Source organism: Pelmatolapia mariae, linkage group LG5 (genome assembly GCF_036321145.2).
Source record: "Pelmatolapia mariae isolate MD_Pm_ZW linkage group LG5, Pm_UMD_F_2, whole genome shotgun sequence".
NCBI classification, from domain to species: Eukaryota; Metazoa; Chordata; class Actinopteri; order Cichliformes; family Cichlidae; genus Pelmatolapia; species Pelmatolapia mariae.
In genome coordinates, this window is record NC_086231.1 from 21118726 (window position 1) to 21145059 (window position 26334).

Consider the following 26334-nt stretch of genomic DNA (forward strand, 5'->3'; position numbering starts at 1 on the left):
GCCCACAAGCTCTTGTGTCAATTTTTTCTTTTTTCTCCTGATCAATGAGGGTTATTCTTGTCATGTTTGCATCTGCAGTGGTGTAGTCAGCTCATCTCACCTATTAGTCCCACATTGATTTGACAATTACTATGCTCAGGTCTAAATGCTAGACACAGACTCTTAGTCGATTTGGAGTTAATTTGACCATTTTAGCATCAGTTACTGCACTTTTATTTTTAACTGTGTGTTGTAAATCCCTGCATGGTCAAAAATTTATGTAGGAGTTGGATGCATTGGGGCTTTATTGAGCTGTCAAAGTATATACAAGACAAATGGTGATCTTCCTGTTGTGCAAAGTTCATCTTTTATATCTACAATCCTCTCTGTGATTAGCCTAAAAAAAAAAAACAACTAAACATTTCTATAAAGAACCATCAATCCACGTTCCTATAAACATATGAGAAGAGACCATAAAAGTGTCAGCTTGGAGAAAAGAAATTAGCATACAGATCCCTGGCTCTGATGAATTTCTCTGAACCACCACTGGACATTTTGCCAATTATTTCTGCCAGACTCTCTTTGGCTTCCTTAATATCCTCTTTCCTGGAGGGGCTTATGGCTGGCAGGTTTCACCTGCTCTTGCTCTTCTTGCCAGTCTTTTTTAAAATACTTCACAGGATTCTTTGCTATGTGTGTTTGGCTCAGTAAATCTCTGATATTTACAGGAAGGAAAAACAAATTCCTAAAGACAGGCTGCTCTTCCACCACAACGGATGTGTGCTACTTTGTGTTTCTTCTGTGATGATAAAAAGTGTTTCATGTCTTGAATTCCTTCTCTGGGTATCATCAGGCAGTGGCTTATCAGCTTTTGTCCACAGCCAAAATGCTTCAGAATTAAATTAAGTAGTAGAGACTTTATGAGATGCTAAAATTTAAAAAGGTTGTGTCTCGTTTTCATGATACCGGCAAATCAGTTCTAAGATCAAAAGTCAATGAGTCAAAAGTGGAAGTGTTCATTCAGAAACTGTTCCTCAATTTGTAAATGTCATTTCCAGACTGACTAACGTCTGTCCATCTTTAATTCTCGATTTGACCTTTATAGCAGCAGGAAATCTGTAATGTAAAGTAAAGCATGCTCTTTAAGGCATAAACATGGCCATAAAAAGTTGAAAAAAAAACAAGCTTACGTGTTATTATTAATTGATTAAAACTCAACTACTAAAATAATATACCTAGATGTGATATCAAAAATCATGGAAACAGTAACTAATCATCTATGTGTATTTGGATTCACCACATCAAAATCCACAGGAAGACCATACTGCTGTGCTGTGCAGATGACTCTGTTGCACAGAGCTTCCCTTTCATTCCATCACTAGGGGTCAGCATCAGTTTTAGAGCCAACTCCTTCATTCATTCATAAATTAAACAACCAGAAAAAGAAAACTTGAAATTGGTGTGAAATGCAGTAATTGTAGTTATATATCTGTTTATAGCAATGTCTGCCTCAGCAGTAACATGGAAGTTGTCCTCAGCATACTGCTGTTCACGGGGTGGGATGGGAGAGGAGGATTAAGATGGTGTTGGTTCGTAATGCAGCGGTCACAATGCTGCAGCTAGAGGCAAAATTTAAATCCTCTTCCACTATCCCTACAATGATGATTCCATGTGTCATACCATGTGGCACAAAAAGGAAAGATGCCAAATCTTCCCAGGTTTCCTCTTGACTGACAGCCAAAAAGTGCAGATTAAGTGACCCTGTAGTAGCAGGATGACAGCACTGATCTCCCTGCTGATTAATACTGCAGCACAGAGCAAACCGTGCTCACCGTCTCACAGGGACACTTGTGAATGCCTACTCAGTTTTCAGCATGTCTTTGGCTCAGCTTACCAGAATCTGTGTCAGTTGACTAAGCTGTTTTGCATAACACAGTCAGTCGCCACATTTGCGCTCAATAAAATTGTGAGGATAAGGCTGGCATATCTCATCTCCCAAGCGACATAAATAATTTTAAGCTCATGCAGGGGCGCCTCCTGAATTTTTTTCAAAGTGACACAATACGAATGACAAAAATTGTGCATGCAGGAATAAATTACAAGTTAATGTTTCAACTCATTGAGGGATGTCTTCTTCTCTTTTGTGCCCATGTTTATTAAAATTATGTTTATTAATTATTACTATGACGGTATCAGGCCCTATCTCAGGCTTACATCGTTGTGGAAGAATTTGGGGTTTGGCCCTCTTTCCTTGAAATGTAAGATTTGTGGGCATTTGTTCATGCACAGATCCCTTAAGGTCCTGTAACAACATTTCAGTCGGCTTGAGGTTTGGACTTGGACTATTTTTTGACTTTCCATTACAAAACCTTGATTCTTTCCTTTTTCAGTCAATCTGCCGTAGAGTTTCGTCTGTACTTGGGGTCATTGTTTTGTTGAATGACCCACTTTCAGCCAAGCTTTAGCTGTCAGACAGATTGCCTCACATCTGACCCTAAAATACAGAGAAGTTTGTATTGACTTAGGGACAGAGACATGCCCAGGTCCAGTGGCTGCAAAACAAGCCCAAATCACCCCCCGCCTCCATCACCGTGCTGACAGTTGGTATGAGGTGTTTGTGCTTGATTTTGATCAGCTATGGAACTGTGCATTAATTATGTCCAGATCTGTCCAGAGGACTTTGTTCTAGAAATCTTCTGGTAATCTTGTAAACCTAAACTGTGCTGCAATATTCTTTATAGAGAGAAAAATTGTTCTCCAGGCAAACCTTCCAAGCAAACCACACTTGTTCAGTCTTTTTCTGATTGTACTATTATGAACTTTAACATTTAACATGCTAACTGAGATGTACCTCTGAGCATTGGATCTTTAAGTGATTGACCACTATGGTCGCATTTGCTGAAGTTCATTAGATTAGCAGCACTTGGCTGGGACTCACCATCTATTCACATTGCATTTGCCCAGTTAATTAGCCACTGTTAAATAATTCCCTACAAAATAGTTCTAACCTTAGCTGTAACCAAAGCCCCAGAGCCTTCCTTTAAACCTAGATTTAACATTTAATAGTAAAATATAAAGATTTACATTTGAGGTTTTAGGTCCCATGATGAAGAAGTCACGTCCTCATAATGTGACTCTATAATCTGATTTGGGTTTAACTGGACCACAAACACAAGTTATGTGTTAACACACACACACACACACACACACACACACACACACACACACACACACACACACACACACACACACACACACACACACACACACACACTAACAATGATTAGCCAGCCTAGGTACTTAAGCCCCCCTACGGCCTAGTATATTGTTATGAAGTTTGAAGGCGGCCCATAAAAAATTGTGAGTAACAGACGTTTTTACTGACTTTGACATTCTGTGTGACCTTGACCATGACCTGATGTTCACCACAATGAAATCAGCTCAAGCTCTTATTGTTATCTACCATCACACAAAATTTGAACATGATATCTTAAAAACTGTGGCTGTTAGACTGCAAACAAACAGACAAACCACAGATTACATACTCCCTCCCTTCGGGTGGCGAATATAGCCTAAACTTTGGAGCTCTCGCATGAGATATATTTTTTTAATTATTTTGCAGAATGAAGCTTGTTTATTTTGCCTAAATTGTCATATTATAATTTGTTGTAAGCGGGTAATGCTTTCAGAATGCTTTGAGGCAGTTTGTTTGTTGTCAGCAAACAAGAATTGAACCGATTGTGTTCCAAGTCCCCACAGATGCTATCGTCGTTTTAGTGGTTTACAGTGTTTGCTCTAGCTTACAGATGCTCCAGTGTTGACTGCATGTTGCACCACGAGCAAAAGTTATGTGCATGTGTAGTAAGGGCTTGGAAAGCACAGTGTCAATATTTGTTCAAATGCTGAGTGTAGCAGTCGTCCCCTGAGGCTGTAGTGTCTGGAGCACAGGGGCTTGCATTAAGAAGTGATTGAGATCTTATCGCAGTGAAACCTCAGCTTGCAAAAAATACTACACTGAATCAACAACTTGTCCATTCACAAACACCCCCAGAGATGTATTAATGCAGACTAAACATTTCTGGCAACCAGTCTAAGCTTACGAGTGCAGCCTGAGCAAAGACCTTCTCTAGGAGTGACCTGATGTTGTATAAAGCTTTACTGGTGGATAAAAAATGCCAGAAAAGTAAAATTGATAGAGTTAATCATTGAATTTAATCTCTGTTAAGACAAATATCACCTTATTAGGAAAACTATTTGTATTAATGAGCTTCTCTGTTGAATAAATTGGAAACCATCATTCAATCAGCTGTACATATTTATCCTTCTATCATTCAACTAAAGTACTTTAATCCATTTGATATTTATGAAGGGAAATAAATCAAATTTCACTAATTAAACCAACATCACTGGGGAAGCTCACCGATGTCCATGAATGAACTTTGCAAGCCATCAAGGAATAAAAAATAAATAAATAAAATAAATGAAGATCACAACTGCAGCTTCTTCTTTCTCTGCAGTTTCCAAACCATGCACATTGAATAGGTGTCAAACATAGAGAAGAGGCGCCTCTTCTCTATGTTTGACACCCCTGATATAGTCTATAACTTTATTAACTCACTGTTTTTCAGCATTAGGAGAACATTTCTCCAACCTCTGTGTTTCTGCCATTTTCTCCCATTTCTGCCAGTCTTAAGTCACCTAGAAATCATCCTCCAAATTATTAATAGTTATTCACTTTAGGTGCCTATGGGATTTAGTCCTAGCTGTAAGAGGAAAATAAACATTTCTTAGAGTTTTCTGCATCAGTAGGGTCAAATCTTTGTACTGGTAAGCTTTATTATGAATATGCCCAGTTGACTTTGAAGTTTGTCTGATATGTTTTTAATCCAAGGGTGGCATACTGGTTAGCACTGTCACCTCACAGGAAGAAGGCCCTGGGCTGGGTTGGGTCCAGTCTTGGGCCTTTCTGTGTGGGGTTTGTTCTCCCTGTGTCTCTGTGGGGTTTCTCTGGGTTCTTCGGCTTCCTCCCAATGTCTAAAAATGCATGTGGTTAGATTAGCTGGAGACTCTGAATTGATCGTAGGGATGAATAGTTGTCTCCTTGTTTTTGCCCTTCAGCAGATTGGTCCAGGGTGTACTCCACTTTTTGCACATTGACAGCTGGGTCAGGCTTCACCCCCTGGCTAGAAAATGGATGTTTTTATTCATTTTACAAAAATGACAGTCCATAATTCAAGCCTAGGTCTCTATTTGTTGCAGTGTTGAAGAACTGAATGCTTATGACTTGCTTTTGGAAGCAGCAAAAATCATTTATAATGTTAATTATTAATAATGAATACGTTTATCACTTGTTGACTGAGTTGCAAAAAACTATAGAGAACTGCAAACAGTGAAAACAGAGTTATAACGAACTGGTCAGTCAATGGGATTTGGCGAGAGAACAATTAGGTGCATCAGACCTTATTGTGTGTGTGTGTGTGTGTGTGTGTGTGTGTGTGTGTGTGTGTGTGTGTGTGTGTGTGTGTGTGTGTGTGTGTGTGTGTGTGTGTGTGTGTGTGTGTGTGTGTATAATAAACAATGCTGTAAAAAAACAGAGTTGTCAGTTTAAACAGGGAAGCTTTGCGTGCCATGTTGTCAGGTGGGTTGTTGGGAAAGCCACACAGATCCCGAGGACATGCTGTACATTGTCATGTTTGTCTACGGCTGAAGTGTTTTTGTTCCTTTCCTCGGGGATCTAAAAGGAAATACATCTAAGACTACACTCAGAACAAATGACTTTCAAACAGAAGAACCCACACTGCTAACACGCTCGTCTCATGCAGGCAAGTTGTTCAAGTGTCCAGGCCAGCTGTCCAAACAAAGCACAACTGAATTCAATATCTGAGGAACTCATAATCCACACAATAGCTTAGAATAAGCTAATACATTTATATGGCAGCATTCATAAAATGTGGTATTTCATATTATTTGTTTCCTTGTGAATGTTTTGGATTTTTCCCCCAATGGATTTGATAACCTCTCTTTAGATATTATATTGAGTCTGAGTGTTATTAACTAAGAAAGGGTAAATCTTAAGCATTTTAAGCTGTTTTATACATCTAAAACCAGTACACTTTTAGCAATGATTTTCTTCTTCATTTTGTACAAATATTATGACTGCATTGTGTTGATGCATTGCTAATGGATGAATATCTTGTGCAGATACAATCAATTGAGGAGTTTAACAAGTCAATGAAATGAGGTATTCAATCACACAAAGATCATCCCAGCAGCAAGATTTTCTGGGACTCACCCCAACAAACTTCCTTCTGAGCCTTTCATTTTCACTGGCTCTGCCACAGACTTTTGGTCATTAAAATGATTCTCTCAAACATGCAGCTGGATTGTGTGTAATAAGTAAAGAAATTACTTGGCCATATTAATGGTTTGGAGCAAAGTCTCTGTGACATCAGAATTTCTAACTGCATCTCTTTTTAAATCATGATAATATTAAAAGAAAAAATATTTGGAAAGAGCAAAATATTTGTTAAATTTTATTGGTATCATGTATGGTAATTTGAAAGGCACATTTTTGATCCCCCCTCTGCTAATGTTTGCTGCCTTCACTCTTGCACACTGACCCTGTTCCCTGTTTGGGCCTCAGTGTTTCAGCTCCCTCCTGTCCTTCAGGGAATTCCTCCCGCAGAGAGGAATAATGCTATGGACATTTCTCTGTCGTGCAGAGCACTGTCTGCAATGCGGGGTCTTTGAAGGATGGGCAGGTGGCCCAAGTATGTGTTTGCATGTGTAGAAGAGGGGACACTCTACAAACTTGTTTTGTAAAAACTTTCTCAGATGATTGAAGTCTTGAGAGAACAACAAACAGCGGTCCTCTGGTATGACAGATGTCTCCTCTTGATAAATGCTTCTGAAATTCTTTGATTATTTTAGCTTACTGGGCCATTATGTAACATTTACAGCTGGTTTTGAACTGATTATTAACTGATTACAGCTCTATGATAATATGTATCTACAGATCTGTATCTATGCATATATATGAAATGAGATGCCTTTCCAAATTGTGATATCAGTTCATATGCAAGTGATGTGTTTGATGATGATTTGATGTTGATGATGTTTATACAACGAGGGTAGTATAAGGCCAGATAAAGTGTGCTGTGCTGTTGAGAAACTGGCAACGAGCAAAGCATGTGCACCTGAAGGAATATCTCAAGTTTGCCAGCAGAACAATCTCAGTTTTACTTCCTTTGGTGGATTGTTAGTGCACATCCTCCTACCTTACGCCATGTTAACTATTCTACATGTGCCTATAGTCAAATACAAAACTGGTAAAATAGAAAACCATATGCCAATTTCTCTGGATTCAGTACTGTCAAAGATTTTAGCCCAAATTTGTTCAGATGGGCTTCAAGAATATAAATCAACCACAGACAGTCAGTTGGGTTCTAAAATAAACACGGCATATATAACAGACAAAAACCAAATTATATTTATGTGCTTCTTCTCTGCTACCTCCAGCTCCATCTCCTGGGTTCTTGCCATTGCCACCTTCACTACCTCTGCTCCTTACATCTTCACCTTTTCTACCTGTCTCTCTCTCATTCACACACGTATTCTGTCTTGCTTCTACTGACCTTCATTTCTCTTATCTTGCAAATTCATACCTCCACCTCCCCAGGCTCTCATCCACCTGCTCTCTACTCTCACTACATATCACAATGTCATCAGTAAAAATCATAGTCCACGGAGACTCCTGCCTGACCTCATCTGCCAACCTGTCCATCACCGCTGCAAACAAGAAGGGGCTCAGAATAGATCCCTGATGTATGTCCAACCCCACCTCGAACTCATCTGTCACACCTACCACACACCTCATGCAGTACCACAGTTCCTCTCTTAGATATCCGTGTCACATCATCAGTAACGATCTCTTTCTGTAGATGATGACGACGTGTAGCGACACTGCATGCACAAACATCTGAAGCTGGCATCCACAATAGCTCCTTTTAGAGCCTGATGTGCTCCACTATATACAGCACATGTGCAGTGCACTTACAGTAAAAAGCTTCAGGTGGCATATAATGATGCATTCAGGATCTTGCTCAAGCTTCCAAGATGAATAAGTGCAAACCAAATGTTTGTGATGACCTTTCATGCTATGCTTAGAAATTTTATGCAAAAATTTAGGTGCTGATTAATTAATTCTGAAAATGTGGTCATAATGTTTTTAACTGTACCTACTTTAAGTAACACAAGATATTCCTCCTACTTCTGGAAACATTGGAACATTTGCTTAATCATCACTGATGATTGTCTTTTTGCTGTTGTGTTTTTCTGTTTTTTCTTTTTCTTTTACATTAAAAATGGACTACAATGTCTGAAACGAAGTTTTGGTACAGCAAGTTTTGGCACAACAGTCAGTTCTACCCACAACATCTGCTCTGTTCATCAGCATTTGTTCATCTTTTACTGGGAATGTAAATAATGCAAGATTTAAGCTTCACTGAGCACTTCAAAATGAGCAACTCTGCATTAAAATGTGTCAGCGAGCTTTTTCTTATTACATAAATTGATCCTTAAGGGAAATCACTGCTTTTAAATTGCAGTAAAAATAGTTATCTAGTTGAATGACTGCTGCCATATTTGATGTGGATCATATTTTCTCTTCCTTCTTATTTACTTTCTTCATGTAAATCAACTTGAGCTGGCATGTAATCCGCTTTAACACCTACACACTGACTCATGCCTGTAGCCCCCAAAGCCCAATGTGAAGTGTTGCCAGTGTTAGCTGATGTTCACACAGCAGAAATATGAATCATCGTCACACTCGATTCACTTGATCTACTAGACGGCCTATAGTCCCACATACAGAATCATCTCACCGAAACGGACTCTCAGGTAATTGCATAACCACATCATTTCCACAGCAGTGGCCGGCTATTGCTCATCCACGAGTTGGCCATGTTTCAGGGATAATCATACAGTGACTGGCATCTCTCTCCCGAATGATGAATGCATCAGTAGACTGATCTTAATTGTCTTTGATTGCAACATCTTTCAATCCTGCAAAGTTAACTGAATGGGTTTACTGGTCTGTGATGAGATGTTTTCTCCCTGTTTCTCCTAATTATGAAGATGGTGGGGGCTGTGGTGCTGTGGAGGATTGACAGGAGGCAAAAAAAGAAAAAATAAATCTTGCTCCAGACTTGTGAGGAAAGCTCCTTGTAAAATACTTGATGTCTCAGTCTCAGTGTGCCTTATTTTTTTCTGTTCTGTGACTTTAAAGTCTAAATCCGCTTATTTACTCCAGTTACCAAAGTCATGAGCTGATATACGTCAAACATGTTTCTCCTGACCTCTCAGTACTCCCAGACGCCCATTGTTTTCATAAATCCCCTCAAAGCTGTTCACAAGGCTGCACTGCTTTGATTCTCTGTTGCAAAATGTACAAAGATGTGTGTGTGTGTGTGTGTGTGTGTGTGTGTTTTTCCTTTTTTTTTTTTTCCTTTTTGACAAAATGATTAGGAATTTAAAACAAACAAACAAAAAATTCTGAAAACAACCTTTAACCTTTTAAACATGTGCTTCTGCCCAGCAATTCACCTTCAACATCACTTGTCCAACACAGGCATTTTCCCTCCCCTATGACGTCCTATAATGTAAAATTAAATCCACCTAGCAGACACATTCATGCAAATATTTCTAAAGAGCATGCATTAAAAGCAGAACTTAAGTGGTTGACTATAGAATTAGTGCATGGCTTCTTGGTCAGAGCTGTTTCTTCTGACCTGTATTAGTCTCATGATCCCCCAGTCCTCCCAGGTCCTGACTCACCTTCTGTATGTCTCTCCCCTATATGCTCTACTCTGTTTGTGTCTGTGTGGGCTTGTGTGTGGGCTAACGGTGCTTACCTCCTCACAGCTATGGGTATGGTTGCTCTAGTTTCTCCTGGCACAGCTGATTTCCACTTCTACTTGCCTACAGTATATGACCTTGGTCCTCCTGATTGAAGCATGTTTTCTTGTTGCTCAGTAATTCTATTCATTTACCATATTGACTCTCCTCTGCTGCAGATTTTGAATTGGTTGTGCCAGTCTGCCTTACCTGTGTAAAACTGTTACGATGCTGGGTCTTTTGACCCAGCGTTTTGAGTTTTAGTCTATTTTGATGTTTATGGTTTATGTTTAAGTTCATTAGGTTATCTAAGTTAATTTGTTTATTAGATTCCCCTTGTGTTTTCTACCCCTGTGTTAAGTCTCCCTTGTCCTTTATGTGTTTCATGTCTGCATGTCTTTTGTTGTCAAGTTCATGTAGTCATGTTTTATTTTGGAGAGGTCCTGTGTTCCTAGGTTAAATGTGTTTAGTTTCACTCTTTCCCTGTGAGTTCATTATGTTCATGTGGGTTGTGCTGTTTTGATCTTTATAGTTATTATTACGCTAGGTTTGTTTATGGTTATTGTGGTTATAGTTCTTAGGTTTTGTTATATGGCTTCCTGTGTTGCATGTTATGCTTACGTGGTGTCTTTCTGTCCCATGTTTCAGGTCCCTATGTTCTGTCTCCCCAGTCTGTTAAGTTTACATGTCTAGAGTTCAGTCAGTGTTTTTCCTGTTTTACTTTGAAGGTCTGTGTCTCATGTCAGTGTTTCTAGTTTTGCTTCCCTTGTCTCGTCCAGCCTAATTACTCCCAGCTGTGCTCTTCTTCTGTGTCTCATTTCCCTCGTTGTTCCTCAGTGTATTTAAGCCCTGTGTTTCTCTTTGTCAGTGTTGTAGTCTCCCTCATAGCTGTGATTTTCCTTGTGTCTGATTTTCCCTGTGTCTCCTTGTGCCTTAATTTTCCCAGTTTAGATTTGTGTCCCACCACGCCAGCAATAAAGCTGTGTTGTTTTTTTTTTAGTTTACTTTTCATCTGTGCAAGTTTGCGTTTGGGTCCTTCTCTTGCCTGCACACAGCCGTTTGATCACATGAAGAAAGAGTCATCTGGATTCAAACATGTGAAATCTGAGTATGCTTATTGTGCACAGGTCTGTGGAAAACACTGAATCCCTACCTGTATCCTTACCTGTGAGAGACTATGAGAACTTACCTGAAACTGCATCGGTGTCAACTTACCAGAAACCGCAACCTGTGAAAACGGTGAACATTTACAGGCTACATGACCTTTGTGATTTATGGACTAGGGATTGAAACCCTTTGCTTGATCAGTCTCTATAACTTTGAATTATTGCTAATACTCACCTGTGATTAATCTGAATTTGTCATTAAAATCTTTGAACTTTTTCAATTCAGTCCTGTGAGCAAACTGTGCCAGCTCCATAGTTTAAAAGCAGAATCTGATTAAGCTCCTTATAATGTACTGTAATCTCGCTAATTGGAAAATACACTTTATTTGGTTATTATTGTTATTGTGAAAACACTACCGTGTTAGTCTGTGTGATATTTGTTGGTGTCTGAGCCAGAACAACAATTTGTTGATCCAAGTTCACCCGTGAACTTTGGCCAGAGAGACAAAGAATGCAGGCAGCCAGAAGATATTCTTATTTGCTGTTTGTTGGGAGCTTTTCTGCCAACAAAACAAGTTATCTTCAGGCCAAAAGCAAATAACTGCAACCTATCAATTCATATGCATCTCAAGTATTTAAGCTGAAAGGTTTTAGACTGCAAATGACATCTGAGCATAGCTGGTAGTAACCACATGCTTAGTCAGTGCTGATTGAAAGGATGTCCGTGGAATACTGTCTCCAAAACTTGTTTAAACCTCTGGATGTAGCTGTGGAGGTTGAGCAGCAGCGAATTGGAAGGTTGGTGGTTCGATCCCTGGCTGCTCCAATTTCCAGGTGGCATGCCTAAGTATTCTTGGGTGAGGCACTGAACCCCAACTTGCTCTTCGATGTGTTCATTGGAGTGTGAATGTTAAATAGAAAGCAGTTAGTTGTAGAAAATGCTTGTGTGAATGAGACATGTTGTATAAAGTGCTTTCAGTGCTCAAGCTGAAAAGTGTCAAGTAAGAACCAGTCCATTTCCTGCTCTGCTGTGTTTGTTACCAATTTCAGTGCGGTTATTTAATGACTTACCTCATAATTAACCATGTAATTGCTCTCTCTGTTCGGATTGGCTGAGATGAATTAATTACTGTCATACTTTTGGGTTAATTTCATTAGTATCTCTTCTCAGCTCATCTAACATGTGAAACAAACCTTTGGCACAAGCAGTTTCTATGGTTACACCTCGCTCTCGGAGCACTGCGTGCACTTCATCTTGTTAGCAGACAGATAAGGTGAGGCAAGGTGAGACCACATACTTAAAAGAAGGAAGAACAGAGGGAGCTAAATGAATTGCTGTCCCTCTGGAATCAGTGGCTGCATCTCCTTTGCATCCACTGCCTCCTCCTCATTAGTTAATATACTAGCCCCTCATTTATGGGAAAGGGAACCAATAAAAGACAGTTCTCTGGAGTTCAACCACACATTAAAGCATATACATTGATGCACACACTCATGGGGTTCACTCTTTGATGTACCATAGCATACATCTGTTGCGCTCCTCTGCTGACCTTCTGGGATCCACAAGCCACTTTCTCAGCATCTCTGGCCCTTGCCTCTATGGGTAGCTGTTCCCCACTGGGTCATCCCCAGAGGAGATGCACAGTGGGGTTAAACGTCCTTTCTTTTCCACAAGGTCAGGGCTCAGTGCTGTACAGCTTCAAAGAAATTGGAGGCTTGCATGGCGTTTATTGTGGAGAGACTCTGAAATACATTTAAAGTTTCTAGAAAATTAATATAAATTGCCCATAAATTAGTCATTTTTTTCCAGTAAATCACCAACACACATACAGTCAGAGACATCCGAGGGAAGAGGCACCTCGTCTAATTTTACCTCAGGTGTGTGTGTGACCTATCCTGTGAACGTGAGCTGGAGGAGAGAGAAAGGAGACGATCCCCGGAGCCGTGTGACATCAAAACGCGCTACTGCCGGTGACCTAGAAATGGCGCTTGCGTCGACCGTGTGCGTAAGCAGCGCTGGTGGCAAATAGTCGAGGATGCTGTTTTACGTTGCTGATGGCGTTTCAAACGGGAGACGCTGCAATTGGTTAAAATTTCATTATATTTTCTTTTGGAGGCAATTAAAGGAGACGCAATTAAATTGAGTAAACAAATCTATGTGTCGGCTCCCTCTGTTCATTCACGATCTCTTTGTCTCACCGCGCGCACGCAGGCACGGTGATGAGAAATGCATGAACATGAAACATAAACCACAACCAACACCGTATATCCACAACATCTTAATGCCAGCGGGTGTGACGTTTTAACCCATCTCGTGCTGGTCATCATTTCCGCGCGATTAAAGGCGCGTGCCAAACAGAGTCCAGGAGGAGCACGAGGAGGAGGAGGAGGACGAGGGGGGTGTCTCGCGACCCGGCGCGCTCTCGCAGCATACACAACAAGAATTTGATTTGTGTCGCTGTGCATGCAGTAGGCGGAACCCGAACACTCTTCACATCCCACTTTTGAGAAGATTACGAGAAGAATTCATCGGGAAACACATGACAGAAAGGCAGCCGGGAGGCAAGGCGGTCGGACGTAGCGGGACAGAGGCTGTCAACGCGCAGGCAGGCAGAGGCGAGCGGAGGCAGGATTCGTGTGGAGATATTTGGAGTTGGAGGAGGGCATTGGTACTTGTCTGGTAAGGCAATGGAAATCTGCCGTAACCTTGATTTGTAGCCCTCTCGGTGTGTTAAACTTAGCAACGAGCGTGTTTTCTCACGTTGTAGAGATGAAAATGTTAGACTTCGCTCAGGTAAAAGAATAACGATGCTCTCTGTGCATGCACATAGACAGAACATGAATATGCTGCTCGATAAGGCTGTTGGGTTCTTTCATTCAAGTAACATGCAACAGACAGATGACATTACTATTGAGATCCTGTGCCACCCTTTGGGCTACACAGACTCCCCAAGTAGGCTACTTTCTTCCTCAGGGCTTATCCTCGTAGAACTACAGACATACATACATATTCCTGAGGAGACAGATTTTTTTTCCACCAGCAAAAAATGGGAGAATTTATTTATTTTTTTTTTAAGGAGGGTATTCACTTTAAATTCCCTGACTCTATTTTTTAATGGCCACTGCAAACTTAAAGCCCAACTAAACTCTACACTGATTAATTTTCTATTTTTATTGCATATATATGGCGCTCAGGATTAGGAATTGCGTTTTAATGCCTTGGACTTTAGTGACTAGGTTGGATTTTACTGGTTCTGGCTGTTTAATCTGGATGTGTGTTATATATTTCAGTCAAACTTGCAAGGCATCCACAGCTGGCTCGCACTGTCACAGTGTGGCTACAGGTGCCATCTGGTCCTCGTGTTTGGTGATCTTTGCCAGCCTGAGAGGCATAATTAACACTTCTGATTGTATGCCAATTCTGAGGAGGAAGTGGGGAAACAGAGAATGCTGCACATCACATGCATATATGCAGTAATAACTCTGTATCTGATGTTTTTGGGCTGTGCTACACATGGGCATTACCTCTGTTTGTTTAACATGATATGGATACTTTCTATCATGCGTGCACAGAATGATATTAAGGATATGCATTAATCCATACTATAAGCGTTTGTGTAAAAAATTCTAATAACTCAATAGCAGCGGCAGGTTTTCTGGGGTGACCTGCAGGAAAAGTCTTCAGTCATTCTCTCCTCCATGATGAGTCACTTCAGGGGCTTGAGGGCAGCAGGTGAAACTGTGACTGCTGGACTCGGCAGGCTGGAGCGGGCTGTCAAGAGCTCATGTGTAGCCTACTTGGCCACTGATGTTACAATTGACTGACTCCTCTTTCTGGTCCATGTGAGGGCAGTCTCCCACCCCATCCCAGAATTAAATCGCACTGTTAACAGATTGATCCAGCCTCCGGTGACATTGTGTGTGCTGAGCTTTTGAGCTGCTGTGTGATTAAAAACCTCCATTTGACTTGGTCAGATTGTATTTGTGTGCGTGTAAGCACATGCACGTGTGCACATACATGCATACAGCACTGATTATTGAAATGGAGGTTGAAAAGACTCTGTGATGTAAATGTCACTGCCCCTCAGATTGACTATAAAATACATCGATTGAGAAGACAAATGTGAAAGAATGAGGAGCGCCGCGTAAATGTGTTCGTGGCCTCCGTTCACACCTCTAAATGGTCCTCTACTGTAAAGTGATTCAAGTGTCTATCAATATTTGTGTTTCTTGTCTTTCAAACTCCAGTTATTGGATCAGAGATGTTGACGACTCCTTCACCGCCCTCTTTTTCTCTCCATTATTAGATCAGATGCAGACACAGGACTTTACTAAGTTCTTGTTTAATATGATCAAAGCTCTGCGTCTGTGAGAAGTATATTCAGATCCTGGAGAAGTATTGGTTTACGTGTGCAAGAATGAAAAGAAAACATGGAGGGATTTCTCAGTCTTAGAAGGCAATGTAGTTCACCGTGAGAAGAAAGCAGCACCCTGCAGTGACTTTGTCAATAGTATTAAACTATGAAAGGACCTGAGCCACTGTCTGGTCTTGAGAGATTTGATTTTGGTCTTAAAGAAAGGGATAAACTAAAGAATTTGCTTAACCATTTCCCCTCCACAGTCACAAATAGATATTCATTTTGCCTTTTAATGGTCAGTTCTGTATTTTGTGAGTTTCATGGGTTTATTCTTGGTAAAATGATGGGACATAACAGCTTTGTTGTGTTTTGAGTGCACATGCTTTACACTGGAACTTCTCACCTTATTGACTACAAATGTACATCAGATATACCATTAGTCTATAGTTAATATTAGTTCTCATTATAGTATGCAGACTTACATTCATAGGCAAGGAGGTCCTGTGGTTAAGGTGTCATCAGTCACAGCATTACTGCATTTTCAAAGTGCAGACAGGTTTATTGAAAACTACCTGCACATGTCCTGAAGGGTATTTTAGATGATTTACAGCTTGCATAAGGTCAGGCCACTTGGGATAAATGCCAGCCCAATAGATGAGCTCTAAGAAGGGAAAAATAATTATACCAAACTAAGTAATTAAGAGTGGATTGAGAAGAGTCTAAACCAATGCCTCATACTGGCACTGCCAGTTTAATTGAAATTTTATATTTGCTTAAATTCATGCCTGGTTTTGGAAAGGTGCAGCTGTGTGTATAATAATATATTGATTGGTTTGTAATGTGGATTCTTTTTCATTATTTTTTGTTTGTGACCCCTTTGGGTGAACGTCTGATTTCTGACTTGTAAGCTGTTCAGAAAAGAGTAAAAAAAAACAACCATTAGTTTTTTAAAAAAAAGGACCACACAAAGATGGAAATAATTTTGTTCTGTGGGATTTTTTTTTTCCCCAAATTCCCAGTATCAAGTTTGAGAACCACTGCCAGTGAGTTCTGTTAGTGGACTTTAGGTGATCACAGGGTTTTATTAAATTGGCAAGGACATTTCAGTAGGACACACAGAGGAAAATCTTACCAGTAGTCCAACTTAGAAGCCCCTAAATTCTGAGTATGTTACTCCTAGAACTGCATTTTTGCTCATTTTCCATCACTGGCCACTGTGCTCTGTGAATTTCTATAAGGGATTTCATTCTTAAGCCTTACATTGATCTGATTACATTGTATGCCCACTGTGCCCTGGAGTTCTCCGTCATTTGGACATTTGGGATTTGGACTTCCATGGTGCTGTGGCATGTGACATGGTCAGCAGTACAATATCCACCCTGGTGGTCACACACTGCGTGAGTTGTACTTCCAGCTGAATGAATGCACTCTTTCCCCCCCACACTTGCATCACCATGTGATGAGGAGGAAACAGGAGAGAGACGGGTAGCAGATGCCAGGAGAGGATGGTTCTTTGTTTTGGGGCAAATGATAAAGAGAAGACTGAGCTGGCATTGAAAAGTGTGGCGATGAGGGATGTCTGCATGGAAGGCATTATATAGATGATGTCCTCTGCTGTGTAAGTGTTTCCCTCTTTGCTTAGTCCCTTGCCAATCTGCTGTTTGAGATACTGAGCAACAAAAATTTGTGAAGCGACAAAAAGTCATATGTTGTCTGTATGGTTTTCTATAATTTATATACTGCATATTTGTCTTTTAACCTATGTTGGCAACCAAACCAGTTTGCACATGTATTTAATAAAACAGGTACATAAGAAAGGAACAGACATTCTTGGTATCACAAGCAGACTCAGACACACTATTTGCAACATTTGCATTAAACCATCATCAGGCAAGTGGTTGACAAAGAGAAGTCATCTCATATCAATCACACTATATCTCGTGGCTGTAGTCTTAACGCTTCTGTACATCCCTTGTGTTCTTTACAAAGTACAAAAAATCCAAAACAGAGTTTTTAATTAATAAATAAAGTCTAAACTACAGACCCTGATGTTTTCATTGATAAACATAAACAATTTTAAACTGCATTCTCATAACTTACCAAAAAAAGTGAATTGTTCCCTACCCGTTTCGCTTAAAATTACAGTGTGTAAAATACCACCACTAGGTGTCAGTAGATTGCAGATTGCAGTCAACTGAATTTTGTTTTCCAGTGTCTAATCCTAACTAAGATGGCTGCTGTTTACCTCAGCTGTCAATGTGTCCACATCTTTTTACTCTGGAGGAGGCTGTAAATCTTTGTGAAATGAGTTTGATACCAGTCGATGATTCGTGAAGGTCACTTCTGTCTGATGACAGCGATACTGAGATGAGTTGCTGAGGATATCCTGAACTTTTTGTGTATAAAATGTTTATTAAGCATGTTTATTTATTCCCAGCATTGTCGCAATTACTTATTGTCAGCAGAGTAGCTATGCGACCCTCCCGTCTCTGTACCCTACGGTGGCCCTGAGAGGCCAAATGGACTGCAACTTAAGAAAACACCAGGAATAAGAAAAACGCTGCAAAAGCACACAAAACACAACGGAAATGGGAAAAAAGAAAACAGAAATAGAAAAAACAAAAATGGAAATAGGAAAAAACAGGTTTCCGAAAGAGGAAGGAAGTGTTTCTGGGGAGACAATAACCCCAGAAACACTTCCCTTGTGCTTTTGGAAATTTGTTTTTTCCCACTTTTTTCCATGTTAAGTCAACAAAAGTCAGCAAAAGTAATTTATTATGCCAAGCACCAAACCACTAAGCGTCAAACATGCATCACAGCTTTGAGCCAAAATATAATTATCTGCTGAGCCAAATGCACGTGTTTGATAGAGGATTGGGAAAACAAGAGAAGGAAGTCTGCTTGATCAGAGATCTGGCAGATTACAGGTACAATAACCTTCATTATGTAAATAGGTTTTTTTTTTTGCACCTTTTAAAGGAAATGCACAGGCATATGACACTACAGGAACATTGTACTAAGAACTGGAATCTTTTCAATATTACACAAGCAGTAATTATAGAAATGCATCAACAAAGTAGGGCTGAGGAGATTTAGTTCCTTTCTGCACTATAGTGATCTTTGTATTTGCAGTGCAAATGTATTTCTCAAGTAGTTACTTGAAATTCTGAGGTGTTATTAGCCCTGTGGATGGCTACTACCAGTCTGAACAAATCCTCATCATCTGTTTCACCCTTTTCTGATGGAGTACAATTTTGTGCTTCAGTGTTCTTGCATCTTGCACTGGTGATGTCACGCGCATTTATGATGAAAGCTGGAGAAGTGGTACCAAGTCCCAACTCGTGGCACACCCTCAATACCAAGCTAAGAGCGTACATATTATGGGTTTATTTCTGTGAAGTGGCAGGAAGTGACATCTTTATATACAGTATGCCTTAAACCCATCCCTGGAGCCATTATTTCTTTATCTAGAGTCCTCTTGCATTGGTCTGAAGCTCACAGTGCTCTCTTCTCTGTGTGGTTGTTGTTTGACTGTCGCTTCCAGTCTGTAGGGTGTTCAGTGTTAAAGTTGAGGCAAAGTGACAGAAAGTGTTGGGTGAGTCTATAAATAAATTTCATTTCCACTGAGTCACCACACTGGTGCCCCCATGCTGGCGTATCACAAGGTACTAAAGACAATTTGTGCTGCATCGTGCCTTCAGTTTTTCATGAGTCAAGCCTAACCTTGTAGTACATACAGCCATCATCCTTGAGGCTGGGCAGGGCAGTCGAGCCAGGAGGCAAAAAACAGGAAATATGTTTGGGTGGACCTTAAATCAAAATGGAAATGGTGTAATAGCATTTCCATTTTAGGTTTCAACCGAAGGTTTGGTTATTTTTAAGGCAGCCCACATAGCAGACAGGTCTGGCCCGGATCTGGTGTCAGGCCGGCACTGCTGGCTGACTTCTGGCATGGTAAGTGGTATGTCATCCAGATCTGGGCCAGGCCTGGCGTAGATGGCACTGTTTATGTGATGGCATGCCATATCTGGCCCGATCATGGTTTGGGTTATGTTGCCAAGGCTCAGAAAAAACAGGTCTGGCCCGGATCTGGCATCAAGCTGGCACTTCTCACTGACTGGTTTCATGGCAGGGTGTATGTCAACCAGATGTGGGCCAGGTCTGGCAATGATGGCAGTATTTATGTTCCTATTTTCCTATTTTAGTTAGAAGACCCAAATGCCATGTTGCAATACTATACTGCTATGGTAGCCAATGTTTCAAATGCAGGCTTGACAGGTTTGTGAGTGTACACTTTATCCAAAACCTAGTGAGGGTTTACTGCTGTTGACCACTGGGTGGCTGTAGCTCAGGAGGTAGAGCAGGTCACCTACTGATCAGAAGGTTAGTAGTTTGATCCCTGGCTTCTCCAGTCTGCTTATCAAGAGTGTGAATGTGTATGAATGTAGTTAGGAAGCACTCAGTTTAGAGAAAGTCTGTGTGAATGTGGCATGTTGTATAGAGTGCTTTGAGTAATCTGGGAGAGTAGAAAGGCGCTATATAAGAATCAGTCGTTTCTCTGTCTGAACAGAGTTTTGTCATGTTTCTTTTGCACTGTTATGTTGCGGCACATGTTGTTATTACATGGCTTGATTAAGGTACACATTAGGCTGACATCTGGGGCCAGAGCTGAAACTGTTGTGGGCCAGCACAGAGCCAGCAGTGTGTCTGCAACTGGCCCGTGGCTGCACACAGCTTACACATGGCCCACATACCGCAAAGAATGATGGCCCTTTGGTGGCCGAGATCAGGTTTGCCAGAGGTAGTCCACACATGGGCCAGCACAGGACCACCAGTGTGTCTGCAACTGGCCTTGTGCTGGCCCACTTGTGGGCCACCAAAGGGTCGTCATTCCTTGTGGTATGTGGAACATGTGTAAGTACATTGTGTGGGCCTGATTCGGGCCATACCAGTTTTGCTATGTGGGAGGGTGTAGCTAGTGCTTTTCCTTTGCCTGACTAATAGTTTTTAGCAGATGAAGTAAAATGATACAGATTGATTTCAGGTCTCAAAATGTGGTAGTTTATCAGTTCATTCAGTCGGGCACTCTCAACCTTGATCAGTGTCTGTTTCTTTAATACAGGGGAGACCCATACATCAAGCCAAGGCGTGGGTCCAAGATTTTAAAAGTTGCTGACCAAAGCCAGTGTTATTCTAGCTGGGTATGGAGCAATGGAACCAGCTTTACTAAGATAAAACCTGACAACCTCTGAGCAGCTGTCAGCATGCTTAGATAGCCTAATACATACTCAGGATAGTTATTATTAAATTCACAAAATCTTTACAGATGTTCCTATGATTTTTCACAAATTGTACATGATTCTCCGTACTAGTACTACAACTACTACTGAGGAATGTTGTGATGTGAAGCAGAGTATTTTACTGACAGAAGTTCATCTTTCAGACTTTATTGGCACACGTCATCATATGTCGGCCAAACATCGGTAACAGTTGGTTAAAATAGTGAGTGTTATTAAATTAGTGCATTCCTACTCATTGCCACTCTTCTGTTTCAAATGTGGTTTGAAGGAGAAATTTTTGCAGTGTTTTTGCTGCTTTAAACAGTCACAATGATCGTGATTAGAGATTCCCTCTGAAACATTTGCTGTGATATAATGCCTTCTACCTCAGTGTATATTAAAGTGCGCTGCTAATCTAGGACCACATCCGGTGTGGTATTATAGTCTCTGACGTGTGTGTCTCACAGCAGCTTATAGGAACGCTGGATATGAGGAGCATCTCAGAAGCTCACATACAAATCTGTCAGTCAGAAGTTAATCTCCTATTCTCCCTGCTGGCTAATCACAGTAGTGCTTCTTGGCCTGCTGCAGAGAGAGAGAGAGAGAGGTCAGGAAAACAACCTGTAAGGAAACAGAAGCAGAGGATGCCAGTATTCATGGGGGCAGTGGTAATGAGAGGCCTGAAGACAGTTAACACAAGATTTTCAACCCTTGTGCATGTTGTGTTGGGAATATTTCATTCTTTTTGAGCATTAATTGAATAGCAGCAAAACAACTCCAGTCATAGAAACGCAAGCCAACTCATCTGCGATGTGCCGAAGACAATACTTACTCTGCTTACAGTGAAGTACTATAGAAACTCTGCTGCCCTACAAAGGCAGAGTGCAGAAACTACAGAAGCAGTCAAACTGACAAAAAGGTTTTTTACTTTATTTTAATTTTTATCAGTTAGGGCATCAAAATGTACAACAAATAGAAACTCTGTAATGCTCCATTTTGGCGTCTTTTAAGGTTTATCAGACATTGCCACACAAGCTAAAAGCATCTGAAAAGGGGAGCTAGTGCTCTACCTTTGGAGAGCAGAAAATGTTTTCTCTGTTTGTATCTGGCCGGTGCAGTGGTTTCCACTCTTGCCTCACAGCAAGACGGGTGATCCTAAATTGCCTGTGGGTGCAAGTGGTTGTTTCTGCATTAGGTCTGCGACAGATTGGGGATCAGCCTTTGGCAGCTGGGATGGATGGAACTGGATAAGTGGAAGAAAACAGATGTCTTTTAAAAATCATTAGATATTAATAATGAAATACTAGTAAATAGGACTGGATAGCTTTCATATTTGAACTACTGAACCACTACTGTCTTTAGCATAGAAACATTTCCTGGATACATGGATACAGAAAGCAACTGTACTGCTTTTTCTGGTTTTCTTGTTTGTTTCTATTTACGCCTTTATCTTTTCTACATGTATGGGGATTTCTTATGGCCATAGATATTGGACTTTAAAAAGCCATGTTTAGTACAAGGTAAATTCTACACTGGCCTCTTATGCTTTTCTATCATAGAGACGATGGCTTTATTTTCTCCCTGTAGCTGTTTGGAGGGTTTCTTTCATTCAATAACAGCATGAGATTTTTCCATTATTAAGCTCAATATGCTTTGCGTGTGTGTATCTGTGTAAATTTTACCTTTATGTGAACACCAGAACACCAACAGATGGTTGTTGGATGCTTTAGTTAAGCATTTTCTGCTGATTTGAGGCAGCTGCTGTGTGCAGTGGCACATTCAGAGGACTTAAACACAGCTTTCTGTGTGACATGATGTGAGGTTACACTCAGGCTATTCCCTCGTCAGCAGCTATTTTTATACAGGAGTGACCTGAGCTGTTTGATCCTCATTTCCTGCTTTAAAGATGGACCCTAATCTGATCATTTTTATCATCCTGACTTTCAGAGGTACCAAGTCTGAACTCACTGTTTTAAAGTAAACTGTTAGCTGATACACTTATTAGCAGCTCATCAGTGAAATTATGGGCATGTGTAATCTCTTAAGCTCCAGGAAATCTTTTTACATTCATGGACAGAACAGGATGAGATATTTGCTGCCTGTCATTTTTCCAGGACACAAATTATTACAAAATAGTCAAGAGCATATAATGAGTAATCAAGCACATTTTCATTTTATTTCATTTTCCTTTTGTTTAACATTTTTAGTGATACATTACTGTCAACAAATGGGAAAATTTGTCATAGTTTGGGGCTGCATTTCAGCCAGTGGTGTTTGAGATTGTGTCATGGAATAAAACTCAGAAAAGTATCATCAGATTTTCAGCCACCATACAACATCATCTGGAAAGTGTCTGATTGGCAATTTTCAGCATGCAGGATAAGCATACCATAGAGAAACACACAGTGGAGCACTATCAGTCGTAGATTGGCCTCCCCAGAACCCAGACCTCAACATTATTGAAGCAGAGTGGGATCATATTGACAGAGAGCAGAACAAAATGCTGCCAACATCCAAAGGAAAGCTTTGAATGTCCTTCAGGAAGCATGGAGAGCTGTTCCTGAAGAAAGTAATTCCACGAAAGATTTCCTAAGAGTTCAGAATGTGTTGAAAAACAAAGATGATCTTACCAAATATTGTCTGTAAAGTTTGTTAGAATTTTACAAACCCCATATGTGCTTGTAGATCTTTTAACAAATCTCTGTAACTATTTCCCATTTTCCCAGCAAAATACAAAGAAATGACGATTGACTCAGACTTTTGCACAGCACAGTCGCTTTGTCAGCTTTTATATGACCAACATAGATATGATAATTCACATCCTGCTTTCTTATAGTATTTAAAGCATCTTAGGTCTGCTTTACTGGACCTGGGTGTAAAAAAACAGTCATTGAATGTCAGACACATTTCAACAGATTAAGAGCCTAGAAAATTACACTGGGGACTCAATTAAGAAGGCTCATATGGCCCCCGGGCCTGTTAGAATGTCATCAAGCAGTGGCAGAAGCAGCAGTATTACAGTTTGAGATTACTCATTACATAAACACCCCCACCACCCACCAATACACTTAGAGAGCTACACACTTAATTACAGTATACACTAAATTGACTGCAAACACAAATTCACACAAGCACGGCGATACTTTAGGGTGAATCAGTGTTATTTGATTCAGGTATCACTCAGGAATAACAATCAGCAAAAACTGCCTGGCTCTGCTTCCCTCCTCCTGGGATGACGTCTTGCTGCAAAATTGCTTACGTCAGAGCCAGCGAATGGAGGCACACACACTCACTGTGTGTTGGCAAACGGAGGTGATGCTTTAGATGAGGGCTTGAATAAACATAGCCTCTGCAGTTGCTGTGAAAAGACTCATTTACTCCCACCAAGAGCATCACAATGTGGCATTAAGTCTTGCATAGGATTAAGGACTTTTGGAAAGCAATGTGGAAATTCTAGTCTTCCTACATGGGCCTTCTGTTATTTAGTAAAATTACATTTTTTTCTGTCTACAATTTTTTGCTTAATTTGAAGTTTTGTAAAGATATTCCTGGTTTTACAGGGTGGTATAGGATTTGAACCCAGAACCCAGTTCTGGGTGTGACAAACAGAGGAGACCACAGACAGTCTTTGAGTGATGCTGAAGATTTTTATTAAGTAAATCAGATAAGCCATAGTCAGTACATTTAAATCACCTGAGTTTGTGAATGGAAAACAGCTTTAAATGCTTTAAAGCCTCCTGAGCCCAGCCTGCTCAGGTTTGTTCGATCTCCAGTTCAGCTCCACCCTCAGTTGCCTAAAAGTAAACACAGCCAGCATGGAAAGAACAACACGAGGTCAGCTATAAAACCATCACACAGCCCACAGGTGGCCTAAAATAACAGCAGCAGACACCTTGTGTGACAAACTGCACAGAAACATGTTGAGTGTTTTCTGATGTTTGTTGAGTTGTTTGAAATGTTGCATTTGAAGTTACCTGGCATTTAAAAGATGTTACTCCTTGTAAGCTCGTGCCTCTTCAGTTGCGCTAGCTAGATGCTGAAGTACTGCTGCCCAAACTTATGGACATCTGTATCTTATGGACTAACTACTGAGTATAGCGCAGTCTAGTATAATATGGTGCAAATTGTGCGGTTGTTTTGCAACTTTCATTTCCACATTGTTTACGTCAGTCATATGTGATAAGCATCGATCATGGACATACTAATAGTATTGTTTCCCCAATTTAGGCAGAAACTTGGGCAGTAGCACAAAGTAATCAATAAGTCTCAAGCATGTTAAACCTAAAGTAATGAGCCTGTTACAAAGATGTAAGTAGTGCAAAGTACAGATAATTAAGTGAAAATGTAGGGAGTAAAATTTAAGCATGCAACAAAAATAAATATTCAAGTAATGGACAGATATCCAAAAATTCTACTTAAGTACTGTAGTACTTTAGTACTGTAGTATTTTAGCTGCCACCTTTGGCATTTAACCCCTAATAAACAACCTTGAAAATTCTTCAAACCCTTGGATCTGAAATCAGGCTAAACAGATATTACATACTAGCATGACATAGTGTCTAGAGACTACAGAAAATCTCAGTTTGTAGACACAAGCCTGCCACTGTTTAATATCACAATGGTTCTGTGGCTACTGGGTTTCAAGCTGTTGGGCTGCAACTCCATCGTTTCTTGTCTGTAGTCATTTGCGCTTGTGTGGTCATAAAACTAAGAACAATACATGCATACATGCATGTTAGTAATGGAAAAAAAAGATATAGGCCACCTGAGTCATGTGCAAGGATTTTTTTTTACTGCTTGATGTCTGTACTATGTTCAGACTCAGAGATAATAAAGCAGTTGCTTGCTACTGAAAGGCTATGTAGGCTTTTTCACATCCTATTTTCAAATCCTATCAACATCCATGCTCACTAATGACCATGTAAGGGATACACAGTATACATCATATGCTGTCCATGACAGTTTATGGCTTCTCACTCAATTGCCTTCAAGTTTGTCTTGTATTTCCTTTGCTGAACGTAATGATTGCCGAAGATACAACTCACGCCAATCAGGTCTGCTGTTTCAAGCTCTGCTGCACAAGGTCATTTAGGAGAAACCCTTGTAGCTGGACAGCCCATCGCGTATTGTCTTTGAATGGCTTCCCTGAACTGCTTCGTGATTTGTAGACTGTTTGAGTGGCAATGTGGTTCTGTGCGGTGATTTGTCCCATGAGAGTGGCCCTGCCTTTGCCATTGCTGCCGTCAGCATCTCTGCTACAACTGTGCATGAATACAGGATACTGGCATTTACTGAATTCAAGGTGGCATCTTTTCAATTAGAGGCCAGTAAAATACCTTTTCAGCCTCTCGAGTGGCCTGGCGAACTACAGCCAAGGGGGCCCCGGGAGTATAATGATGCCTGGCACAATAGTGCCACTGTTCTCCAAGCCGTTCCCAGGAAACCACACAACATGTGCCATTGTGCACTGTGCTTTGCTGCCCAACCACGTTGCCTGGCTTTAGCCAGAGATACCAAGAGGCCTGGCTGCGCAGTGAAGCTCACAGCAATGTGGTTGGTAGGACAGGTTCAGAGGACTGCTAGGTGAGGAGTTTATTCACCGCACACTGTATTTGATGCAGTGAAACATTTGTGAAAAAAAGAGCTGGTACATTTAAAAGAGCGGGCTGTGAAACGGAAGAAGCCTGAGAGAACAAGGAGAGCTGAGTGGTTGCCAGG

At 40.7% G+C, this 26334-nt stretch overlaps 1 protein-coding gene across 2 annotated transcripts in view; it reads left to right on the top strand.

Annotated features, from left to right (window-relative positions):
* The first annotated feature begins 13226 nt into the window (after window positions 1-13226).
* Window positions 13227-26334, top strand: part of LOC134627775 (sodium-coupled neutral amino acid transporter 3-like) — a 34892-nt gene continuing 21784 nt past the window's right edge. For both annotated transcript variants that reach the window (XM_063474158.1, XM_063474159.1), the window contains exon 1: window positions 13227-13659. The gene's annotated coding sequence lies outside the window, so the exon portion shown is untranslated. The remainder of the gene's footprint in view (window positions 13660-26334) is intronic.